At 36.7% G+C, this 12313-nt stretch overlaps 1 long non-coding RNA gene across 1 annotated transcript; it reads right to left on the reverse strand.

The window, feature by feature from the left end:
• Positions 1 to 536: 536 nt before the first annotated feature.
• LOC116571958 lies at positions 537 to 12070 on the reverse strand. The gene is made up of 3 exons (XR_004278065.1): positions 12058 to 12070; positions 1129 to 1131; positions 537 to 631 (listed from the first exon to the last, which is right to left on the reverse strand). It is a non-coding gene; the product is annotated as an uncharacterized LOC116571958 (long non-coding RNA).
• Between the last annotated feature and the right edge of the window lie 243 nt (positions 12071 to 12313).

Raw genomic sequence — 12313 nt, forward strand, 5'->3', positions numbered from 1 at the left:
CAAATAGAAAATAACAAGTGTTTGTGAGGATGTGGAGAAATTGGAACCTAGATGCCCACTTAATGGGATTGTAAAATGGTACTACCAATAGGGAAAATAGTTATGGAAGTTCCTAAAAAAATTAAAACTACCAAATGATCCAAGAATCCATTTTGGGGTATGGAGCCAAAGAATTAAAAGCAGGGTCTCAAGGAGATATTTGTACATACATGTTCATAGCAGCACTATTCATAATAGCCAAGAGGTGGAAACAACCCAAATGTCTATTGATGGAGGAATAGATAAGCCAAGTGTAGTATATACATACAATGGGATAGTCTTCACCCTGAGTCATATGCTACAACATGGAAGAACCTCCTTGAGGACATTATTGTGAGAGAAATAAGCCCATCATAGCAAGACAAATACTCCAAAATTCTACTTAAATGAGGTACTTAAAGTTAGTCAAATACACAGAATTGCAAAGTAGAATGGGGGTTTCCAGGGACTGGGGGAGGGGAAAAAGGGGCCATGTCATTTAATGAGCAAAAAATTTCCGATTTGCAGGATGAAAAAGGTCTGAAGATCTGTTTCACAACAATGTGAACACATTTAACACTACTGAACTGTACACTCATACATGGTTAAGATGCTTAAAAAAGGAGCTGCACAAGGGTGTTGCTATATTACTACAGAGGTGACTTTAAAGATGGAACTTCAATTAAAAGTTACACTGTAGGGCCACCGGGGTGGCTCAGTGGGTTAAAACTGTGCTCATGGGGCACCTGGGTGGCTCTGTCAGTTAAGCCTCTGCCTTCAGCTCAGGTCATGATCTCAGGGTCCTGGAATCGAGCAGGCAGGGAGCCTGCTTCCCCCTCTCTCTCTGCCTGCCTCTCTGCCTACTTGTGATCTCTCTCTCTGAGTCAAATAAATAAAATCTTAAAAAAATAATAAAATAAAAGTTACACTGCATATGGCACTGCTGCAGACTAATTGCCCAAGAATATCAGACTGGCCCCAACACCTGCCTTAGTAAAATCATGGAGGGGTGACTGCACTTTCTGGATTGAAAAGACTAGGTTCTGACAGTCTGGTCCTTTCCAGAGTGGCTTAAGCATGAACAGTCTCCTCCGAACCAGGACACGTCACGTACTCCCCTTCTTTGCCTAGAGCAGAGACTGGACCTATGGAAGCTTCTCTGTAGATTCTCATTCTTAGTTCCACTCATAGCTCACTCGTGGCTGTGTCTGGACAGCTGCCCATGATGGGTGATGATCCATCTTGAATCTCAGCATCGTACCTGCACCCTGCAGGTATGTGGGAGTTACACATACTGCAGGTACGTGCAGGTACACCCTGCAGCTGTGGGAGTTGCCATAGCACAGCTTCCATTTAGAAGAAAAAAAAAAAATTCTGCAGATGAAGATTTCATATGGCTATAGGTCACACATAGCATAAGGCAGTAAATTTCTAGGTAGGACATATTTTTAGAAATCAATGGAAATTTCTCAAATGCTTCAGGTTTCCCATTGAGAGGATACTCTGAATTACTACTTACAAAACACAAAGCAGAATTGGTTTCACAATGGTATCTGGACAAAATATGCCAGTAATTAAAGTACATGATAACAGTTACAATGCGTAATTTATACATTATAGGGAAAGTTACAAAGCTATCTGCCAGTATTTATTGAATACTGTGTTCAAATGTAATGGATGGTTAATTTATTTGAGTCATATCTTTCTGATCACAAATGTACTATAAGTTCATTGTTGAAAACTCAAGAAATGTAGCAAGTTTTCGAGAAGAAAATGTACATGATTCCCCTTCCTGGGAATTGGGAGCTAGAGTACAGTGTTGAGTGAAATCAGGTATTGTCCTCAAAGAAACAAGATGCCTTATTGTCAAGCAGGCAGGAAAGGTTATAGCCCTTAAAACTGACAGAAGGAAGGCCTCACTCTTTCTCTTGGAGTAAAATTTGTTGTTTGATGAAGACTCCAATATAGACAGATGCTAGCAGAATCCTTTTGGGGATGCAAACTACCTCTGTCCTGTGAGGTCTGCCTTAATCTACATAGGGCTTCTTGGATTTGCTTTTTTTCAGGCCCCCAAAGTAGCTCCTTACACTAACAGCTGATGTATATATACAGAGAGAGACAGAGACAGAGAGAGGCACACAGATACACACACAAAGAGAGAGGGAGAGAGAGAAATTGGCTCACATCATTATGGAGGCTGGCGAGGCCAAAATCTGCAGGATGGACCATGAGCCTGGAGACCCAGGAAAGAGCTGACATTGCAGTTCAAATCTGAAGACAGTCTGCTGCAGAATTCCCTCTTACTTATGGGAAATCAGTCTCCTCTAGTCAGCCCTTCAAATGGTTTGATGAGACCTACCCTTATTACGGAGGGTAAACCTCTTCACTCAAAATCGACCAATTAAATATTCATCTTACCTAAAAAATAAAAACAACAAAGCCACAAAGAAACATCCAGATTAATATTTGACTAAGTATACAGGCCATATAATATTAACTATCCCAGCACTTGAGGAGAAGTCATGCAGAGAAAGCAGTTGCAGTCTGGAGATGCACGAGTTCGAGGTCTGGGGGGACACTGGCTGGAGAAAAGGACAAGTGAGCGCTGGGATGAATCTGTGGAACTGAAACGCAATCCTTGGGAACTCACTGAGCTTCCTAGGTGAGAGGTAACTCATTAGAAAACACACTTCTGAACAGAGGCATGAGAACGTAACTAGATCGTGTTTCTCAGTTATCGAGGTAACCAGGCTGCCTGTAATTACTAATTTCATTTACTGATTTATGTGAAAAACCTCAAGTTTACATAAAGAACTGCAAGACCAGTAAACAGAGTTTACTTTCCCCCAGAGCCATGTAGAGTAGATCGCAGCATGATGATCCAAAATGCCTCCAAACCAATGTCCTTTCCTATCAACAGTGACATTCTCCCGCAAGCCATCAAAACCCAGAAGTGAACTGGGGTAATTTGCTACCGTCTAGTCCTCAGATACCATTCAAGCTTTGCCATTTTCTGCCGTGATGTTCTTTACAACAAAAGTATTCACATTCAGAATCTTGTTCTGTATTTGTCAGTTTCCTTCCATTTGTAACACTTCTTCAACTTCTTGATATTCTCGACCTTGACACTGAAAAAGTACAGGCTAGGCAGTTTGTTAAGTGTCCCTCGGTTTGGGTTTGCCCGATGTTTGATCGTGACAAGATCCAGGTTACAGTTTGCAGGTGGGTCAGAGAAAGGATTCTGTGTTCTCCTCACTGCCTTCCGTAAGGTGGCACACCCATTAGTCTCATTATAGCAGAACGCTTGGGTAAGGGGATTTCTGCCCAACTTTTTCACTGTAAATTTACTATTTTTCACCCTCTGAATTAAATAATTATTACCTTTCCTTTAGGCAGTGGTTTTTTTTTCCACTATATATTGTACTGTCAACATTTTTTTCATGAAATTATTCCTAAAATTTTAAAGACTGTGCAATATTCTATTTTATTAATACACCATTATAAGCGTGTATACGCATTCCTATCTATATTGCTTTTAACTTCAATGTTATCAACTGTTAATGATAAGGTGTTCAACATATTTTTAATATTTATTTTTACCTATAAATATTTATTTAATATTTATTTTTACCTATAGTTCTCATTTTAAAGCAAGCATGTTTTTAACTCTAATTCTTCTGTGTAAAGTGACAGCTGCATAAAGACACCAAAATGTAATTAATAGATCATAAAACTAGACTTCTAAGGATTAGAAGCAGCTTTATAAAGTATCAGATATAAGAAATATTATAGGTAATCAAAAACACTTTGGTCCATTTCAACATTAAAATATGTGCTCCAAAATATTAGGGAGATTCATTTAGAAAACATTAGGGGATACATTCTTAATTCAAAGGAAAAAACAAACCTGTACCACCTTATCATTACGAGGAAGGTATACCACAAACCCCTTAATTACATCTTGCAATTACGCAAATGTTGCAATATGTAGGACCTTTGTAGACTAAGGTTATATAATGGGGGAATCTCTCCTGTAGATTCACCATCCCCAGAATCAGAAAGCAATTCTACAGACCCATCTCTAGGTATTACTGCACTAGCTTACAACACAGCTGGGAGCTTTTCATCTTCTCTCTGAGACGGCTAGTTAAGTTACCAGCTATTGCTGCAGGCCACATACTAAATGAAATGGCTTTATGTCAGGGGTTAAATATCAAAATTTTTAGAAACAAAGTGAGTTGCAGAATTTTCTTTATGTAGATCACTGTGCATTTAGAAGTTTTGTCTGAAATAACAAAGGGGTGTGTGAAAATTGGGTATTCCATAAAAGAACATAAAGATTTATGTTTGAAAAATAACATCCAGTTTATGTAAATAGGGAAATAATATAAAGGAGACAAGTGAAAGATCATAGTTTTGAACCTTTGGAATGTTAATTAGGATTTGGAATATTAAGTGTTCCTTTTGTGCATAATACTTTCATTTTTTTCCTGTTTTTCTTTTTCATAAACATAATATACACATTTAAAACCAGGGCACTTATACATATGAAATACCATGGTATGCCTTGAGTTTCGGTATGTAGAAGAAAGAGACGGCAATGAAAGGATATATTTGGGGGATATCATTAGTTTATATTTTCTGGAGATCAAAGCGTTTTAGAAGTCTCAAATGCTTACAAGGAAATATTTTAGGTCCATATTTAAAGTGCTAGAAAATTTTCATCTAATATGATTTCAGCTATTGTACTTATCCGTAACACACAAGTACTTCTTCATTCACACTTGCCGTGACTGCCCTCCACAGAGCAATCTCTCTTGTAGCTAACTGTACCATGAAGGTATTTTCAAAGAATTTGATCATTCAAACTTCCCAAACCAGATATTTTTTTCCTAATAAATGAAATAAAATTCCAACTGCAGAATTAGTCTTTTAAACTTTCTGATTAGAAAACGATCTGGCTCTGAAATATAAAAAACCTGTTTAAATTGCTGGTAGTTGCCGTAAGGAGAGCACCACTGTTTAAAGTCAAATTAATTTAGATTTGGATATATCCTGCATCAAATCATAATCCCCAACTCATTTGATGGATACTCAATTTATATAACTTTATTATCTTGTAGAACATTTGTTAAATTTACAGGTTTTTTTCTCTCTGTGTAATTTTAAGTTGCATTTTAAAAAGGTCACCATTAATTTCAGTGGATCATAAATATTTGGGGTTAATTCAAAGTTAAACAAGCCACTGGAGTATAAATAACATATAGATCTTATTCTTCTCCTTGTACTTACTTAATACAGTTTTGAATAAATAATCTTCCTTTAACATATCCCCATTTGACAAAATGGCCAAAAAGCAAAATTAACAGATGATACATACAGTACAATTACTATTCAATTTCTTTTGCTTGAGGTAAAAATATTTGGAAATTTGGTAATGGATTTTTAAATTATTATTGCTCTTAAATTTCCTTAAGAATATGAAATGATAACAGTGTTGGAGAAATTCCTGCTCCAATATTAATGATACAGTTGGACCCTACTGCACATTTTATTCGTGGAATAGTAATGGGTTTTGGGAGACCATCTCACACCACCAAAGCACATGCATGCAAGGCTGAGCTTTTACAAGTTGCCTGGGGCAAATGTCATCATTAATTCATTTAAAATTCACCTTGTGCAGTGCTCTGTGGTATGTATTCTTTAAGCAGGTTAAACTCGAAAAAGTTTGAGTAATGTTCCTTAAAACAACACCCACTGTAAAGTGATCATTTTTTTAAAATTTATAAACATTTTAGCTTACTTTTTTGGAGCACTGGACTAAAATTCTAAAACAGTGCTAATACTTGTTCACCTGTTATTAAAAAAATATTTTATTGTTGCTTCTTGTGTAGACTCCTACATAGATTACAAGCTCCTCACGGGAATAAGACAGTATATTCTACTTCATTATTCTTTTTTTTTTTTTTTCAACCTCCCAAGTCCATAATAGAACATCTGAGATTCATTAGAATTTAACAAATGAGTGAATGAATTGGATCTTCAAGGAAACTTAATAAATATATAAATATATCCCAATGTGGTATGGAATATCCTTATACTAAAACATTATTTGTTGCTTGTCTTAAAATTTAACTGGGTGTGTTATACTTCTATTTAAATTTGGCAACCCAGGATATAATTAGGCCTAGACTATGTGCTACTATAGTCCTCACTAACAATGTTAAAGCAACATACTAAAGAATCACTCTGTGTCCAAGCAAGTTAACGGTATCTCAGAAAAGAGTTCAAGATGCCTATAGGGATACAAAAATACCCAATACCCAACAAGGTAAATATACAAAGTTTGACATGTTGAAAATTACTATGAATGCAAAGGAGTGGGAACTATGACTATGGGGAGAACAATTAATAATTCAAAAGCAGTACATAAGAGCAATGATGTAAGAATTAAGAGTCAAGGGCATCAAAGTTACTTAAAATATACTATATATGGAAGAACTGGAGAAAAGTTTCAGTATGTAAAGCAGAGCATCAAAGGTTTAAAAAAAAAGACTCAAATCAAACTGCTAGAGATGAACATTACAATATCTTAGATGAAATACACTCTAGGTTGGATGAACAGCAGATTGCAAAAGAGAAGATTAGTGAACTTGGAGACTCAGAGTAGAAACCACCCAAAATGAAAACACAGGGACAAAAACAAACAAATGAACAGAGAATCACTGAACTGTGGAGCTTCAAGTGGTTTAACTTTGTCTAAGTGGAGTCCTTGAAGGGAAGCAATGCGGGGAAATGAGCATTAAGAAAGAATTGAATCTGGAGAGACATTTTAAAAGATTATACAGAAGAATTTCTAATAAATAGGGGTGTCTGGGTGGCTCAGTTGGTTAAGCAGCTGCCTTCGGCTCAGCCCATGATCCCCGAGTCCTAAGATCGAGTCCCGCATCAGGTTCCCAGCTCCGCCGGGAGTCTGCTTCTCCCTCTGACCTTCTCTCTCATGCTCTCTCTCACTGTCTCTCTCCCAAATAAATAAATAAATAAGATCTTTAAAGAATTTCTAATAAATATACTGACTGGCATAGGAGACAGTATGTTCTATCTCCCAGATTTGTTAGAAGAAAACACTTAAAAAACAGACTCGAGTTCCACGGATGGTTAGACTTCATGACCTTTTAACTACTGCAGTGTGATTTCTTGTTCTCTCCACAGTTCACAGGCATTTTACCCATGGCTTCGGCTATCATTCCTAGGTTCCCCAAATGACTTTCTCTGGGCCTGTGAGTGTATCTCACTACGACGGTCTCCGAGCTTCCAGCAGCACTTCAGACTCAACATACTGGCCAATAAACCTCTAGACCTATCAGGTTTTACATGTCAGTGGCTAGCATTTCTGTGTCGCCAATTTTTGAAGCTTGTTATTTTAAAACAATCCTTTTCCCAGCTTCCTACCTGCACCCAAAGTCACAAAGTCTTACAAGTGATATCTCTGAAGGAGCTTTAGTTTTTCTCTTCTCCTCGCCACCACGTTGACTTGGGTCACCGTCCTCTCCTACTCACACGATTGCCATGGGATCACATAACTCCCCTGACTTCAGCATAGTCATGCCTTTCCTTCGCTGGGCCTTTCAATGAGCTTTTCTCCTTCCTTGAAATGACTTTTTTCAACCTTGCTAATTCTCTTTTCTATTTTTTCTATTCTCATTCCAAATGTTTCTTCCTGGGACACCTCCTTTTATTCACAGCTGAACAAAACCCCTACTCTACAGAGCTGTAGCATGCGAACCATGCCACAGCACTTTTCTCTGTGTGATTGTTTTCTAGCTCTATTTACATATAACTAACAGATAAAGTGGTTTATATTTAAGGTGTACAACATGATGTTCGGATAGGATTGCCCGAATCTAGATCACTTTAGGTAGTATGGATAGCAATATCAATTCTTCCAATCTATGAATACGTGATATTTTTCTGATTATTTGCACATTTTTCACTTTTTTCTTCAATGTTTAATAGTTTTCAGCATACAGATACAGATCTTTCACCTCCTTGGTTAAATTTATTCCTAAGTATTTTGTTCTTTTTGATGCTGTTGTAAATGGGATTGTTTTCTTAATTTCATCTTTCTTCTTCTTCTTCTTTTTTTTTTTTTTTTGGATAGTCATTGTTAGGGTTCAGTCATTGCTTTTTGTATGTTGACTTTATATCCTGCAACTTTATTGAAATTGTTTATTAATTCTACGAGATGAGGGCTGAAAAAGTCCATTCCACCATTTGCTGACATCACTCTTCTGTGCCTAGTCCATTGAATTTTGATTTTTATATCTGTATCCTGCTCTAGACAGTAACTTTCTCCTGAGAAGGGACAGTGTTTCTACACTGAGTACAAGTCCATAAGTGAGAGTCATTGTGAAGCGAAGGCTACAGAACCCAAAGATCACAATTTCTCTTCTTGTAAAATTTGCTTTCATTGTCCTCTGTTTAATTGATTGAGCTATAAACATACGATGTGTGCCACTAGGTAATTATTTTCAGGGGCAGATAGTGATTTCACACCAAGCTGGATTATGCTAATAGTTCATATATAATTAGGAAGTTGACATTTTACAAATCAAATTTTCAGAAAGATTGAATTCCATTTAAATGGGAAAGGTGATACTCTGCTCTCAATTTATCAGAATAATGTTAGATATAGAATCTGCACCGTTTAGCCAATGTGTTTTCTTTTATCTCATGAAAAAGCAGAGGAGTTCACATTTTAGTTTTTTAATTCAGGAATTTTCTATGATTATAAATAGGTTTTAACATACTGCAGCACATGGATGTGGAAATACCCTCAATTAAAAGTGAGCGTAATTAATGATATCAAAGCATCGTTAAATTCATTTGACAAGGCTTACAGGCGCTTTAAAAAACATCTTAAACTGCATTACCAACTAAACAGTCCCCCTTTATAGATTTCCAGGTACAAGGACACAAATGAAGTAACACATGATTTTCCTTAATTAGCAGAGCATACAATAACAAATCAGAACAAAAATTTCTTTAATGTTCTGTTGGCCTGCTTGCTTGTTTTTTTATTCCATCATTTGTATTCAAAATGCAAGCCTCTAGTCCAATTCTGGGGAGCATTCTCTGATAATAAATGGCCACCACTGCCTTTGTCCAGCCTAGATCTAGTGATACAATATCCTGAAGTGGGCAGTGAAGAAAACTCAGAGCTATTTCTGTTCCTTTGGAAATACTTTGCTTCCTGCACTTTTTCAGAACTGACTGCAATAACCTGAACTTAACTTGGGGAAAATAATGTCGTGAAGTAAATTGTAGAGTGTGACTTAAGCCCCCCCCAAGCACTTCCGAGATGTTCTCATTCTCTTTTAAGCATAACTCTGGTTGTCTTCAAGTTAATATTTAAATCTTACCTCTTAGTGTTTAATTAACACTCCATCTTTAATATTTTAAAGTGAAACTGAGATAAAGTTAAAAGCTCCAGGGGTCTTTTGTAATCAAGTGCCTTTATTTCCAGAAACAACATTTATTTTGTCTAATGAAATGCAAGTCTCTGTAGCAAGAAAATATTGTGAGAATTCTATTAATTTCCCAAGCAAAATTCTTCCTGTTCTGGGTAGAGTTTTTATTAATAACCACAGAATTTTTATAAAGTACTTTTTAGCATTGATGTCATTTTGTTAATAGTATTAATAAACAGTAGTATTAATAACAGTATTATTAATGTAATTTAATTAATAACAGTAGTATTAATGTCATTTGATGGCTTTTATTCTTGAGTGTGTTTCTGTGGTAAAATGTATTTAACCATTCCTGGCATTGTACCTATCCTGCAGACCCAATGTGGTCCCTGCACAATATATTTTTGTACTTCTTAGATCTTTTTACTAATATTTATTTGTTATATCTGCATTTCTACTCTTATTAAGTCAGATTAGTTTTTGGTATTACTTTTGTTATGTTTTGGATATGTTATATTCACAAAATAGATTAGTTTTTCATTTTTTCCATGGAATTATCTGTTCTTTAAGAGATAGGAAAAAAACTCATTTGTGAATCCATTTGTTCCTTATGCCCTTTTTAATGACAGGGCTTGAAAAACACTTTCCTAATTTTGTCAATGGTAAGTGAATTACCACCTTCTCTTCTTTTCTTTTTTTTTTTTTAAGATTTTATTTATTTATTTGACAGACAGATCACAAGTAGGCAGAGAAGCAGGCAGAGAGTGAGGGGGAAGCAGGCTCCCTCCTGAGCAGAGAGCCTGATGTGGGGCTCGATCCCAGGACCCCGAGACCATGACCTGAGCCGAAGGCAGAGGCTTAACCCACTGAGCCAACCAGGCACCCCATCCTATTTTCTTGATTTGATTTTGATTTTGGTAACTTGTATTTTTCTAAAAAATCATATTTTTTCCTAAATTTTCAGATTCGCTACCATCCAGTTCACTGAAGTATTTGCTCATAATTGGCCTACTTTTTTCCTATATTTATTCTTCTGATTCCTATTTAATTTCTGATCTTGTCATTAATGTTCCTATCCTTGTGCCTTGGTAATGTTTGCATGGTTAATCCACCTTAGTAATATTTTCAAGTATCATTTCAGATTTAGTTTTTCTTTTTTTTTTTAATATTTTATTTATTTATTGGACAGACAGAGATCACAAGTAGGCAGAGAGGTAGGCAGAGAGGGGGAAGCAGGCTCCCCACTGAGCAGAGAGCCCAATGTGGGGCTGGATCCCAGGACCCTGGGATCATGACCTGAGCCGAAGGCAGAGGCTTAACCCACTGAGCTACCCAGGCGCCCCTATTTAACTTCTTTTAAGTGGTGTTCCCCTGGTCCCATAGGTAATGGTATTAAGCATTTTTCTTTTTCTTTTTTCTGAGCCTTTGTCAGTTGTTACCCATTAGCATTAACTGATACGTCTTGAATTTGTTTTAGTTTTCAGAATAGATACCAGAATTATTATTCACTACTAACCTTTAAAATACATTGTTTCACGTCATTCATATAGTTTTTCTTCATATCATTTATAAATGTTCACTGTTTTCCAATAGAAAAAAGTACAGACTTCAGGAAATATTACTGCTGCATTTTTGCCCTTTTGTCCACCTCCTTTTATCCTAAGTTACAGTCACAGACCCGTATTTGTTTGCTTTTGAATCTACCGCATCTGTATGTCACAGTAAACACTGCTAACACAGACGGTACTCGCTCTTTCGTGGGTTCTCGTCTCCCTTAGGCCCTTTCACACTCACATTACTCACGCGATGGCACTCGGTCAGGTGCTGTTCTTACCCCAGTGCCAGGAGAGTAAACTGAGGTTCTGACCTGTTAAATGAATTGCTCCGACGGTACCCATTTGTGAGTGCTGAAGCTGAGACACAAATCTCTGTAGTCTGGCTCTAGGAATAAGCCTCCAAGAAATCTGAATATTTTAAAAATTATCAGAAAGCACATACTGATTTATGGAAATGGAGGGAAGAAACGTCTTCTTCTTGGCACTTGTTTTGAAATTTTACATTTTTTATAGAGTAGTGACGTTAATGACTTCCTTTCCTAGCATCTCAGCTGGAGTGTATTGTGAATGGCCCATTTCTACTTTCTTTGGACTTGATTTTCTAAATATATACTGATTAATCTACAGCTTATATTGCCATAAGCAACCAAAGGGCTGCTATCACATTATGTAATAACCAGAAGGCTTAGCACCGAGGGCTAGCATCTTGTGCCTAAGTAGGACAGAAATTAATCCGGTCCTTAGTGAATGGGTTGTCCCCAGTTTTCACTCTTCTCTTCCTGCCACTTCACCCTTCTCAGCTTTAATCACAGGCCCACTTGCATGGGCTCCCTAGTGCTGCTACAGTGAATGAGGTCCAGGTCTGAACTCCTTGGCATCCAGGCTTTCATAACTTGAAGCACATTATAGTCATTCACTTTCAAAGGGTGTTGTTTATATCAGAGAAACATGATTCTACATCATTTTGTTTTGTAAATGGCATGATCCTTAAGTGCGGAATCCAGTCTTAATACAATTTTATTTTTTTCATTGCTTTTCAATTATTTAGTAAGCTTCTTATGATCCTGGAGATTTCTCTTCAGTGCAGAATTTACACTGCAATTTACACTCTACAAGTGCAGAACTTACTTTGGTTGAGAATTCCTTTTTACAAAAAGTGATGCTTTTATCCACTTAGTAGGTCACAGAGTTAGAGTTTAACCTTAAAAGGACAAAAATATATTCTAACTATTGTATAGCTAAATGACTACTGAAAGTTATTTTAGAAGA

The sequence above is a fragment of the Mustela erminea genome, chromosome 13, assembly GCF_009829155.1.
Source record: "Mustela erminea isolate mMusErm1 chromosome 13, mMusErm1.Pri, whole genome shotgun sequence".
NCBI classification, from domain to species: Eukaryota; Metazoa; Chordata; class Mammalia; order Carnivora; family Mustelidae; genus Mustela; species Mustela erminea.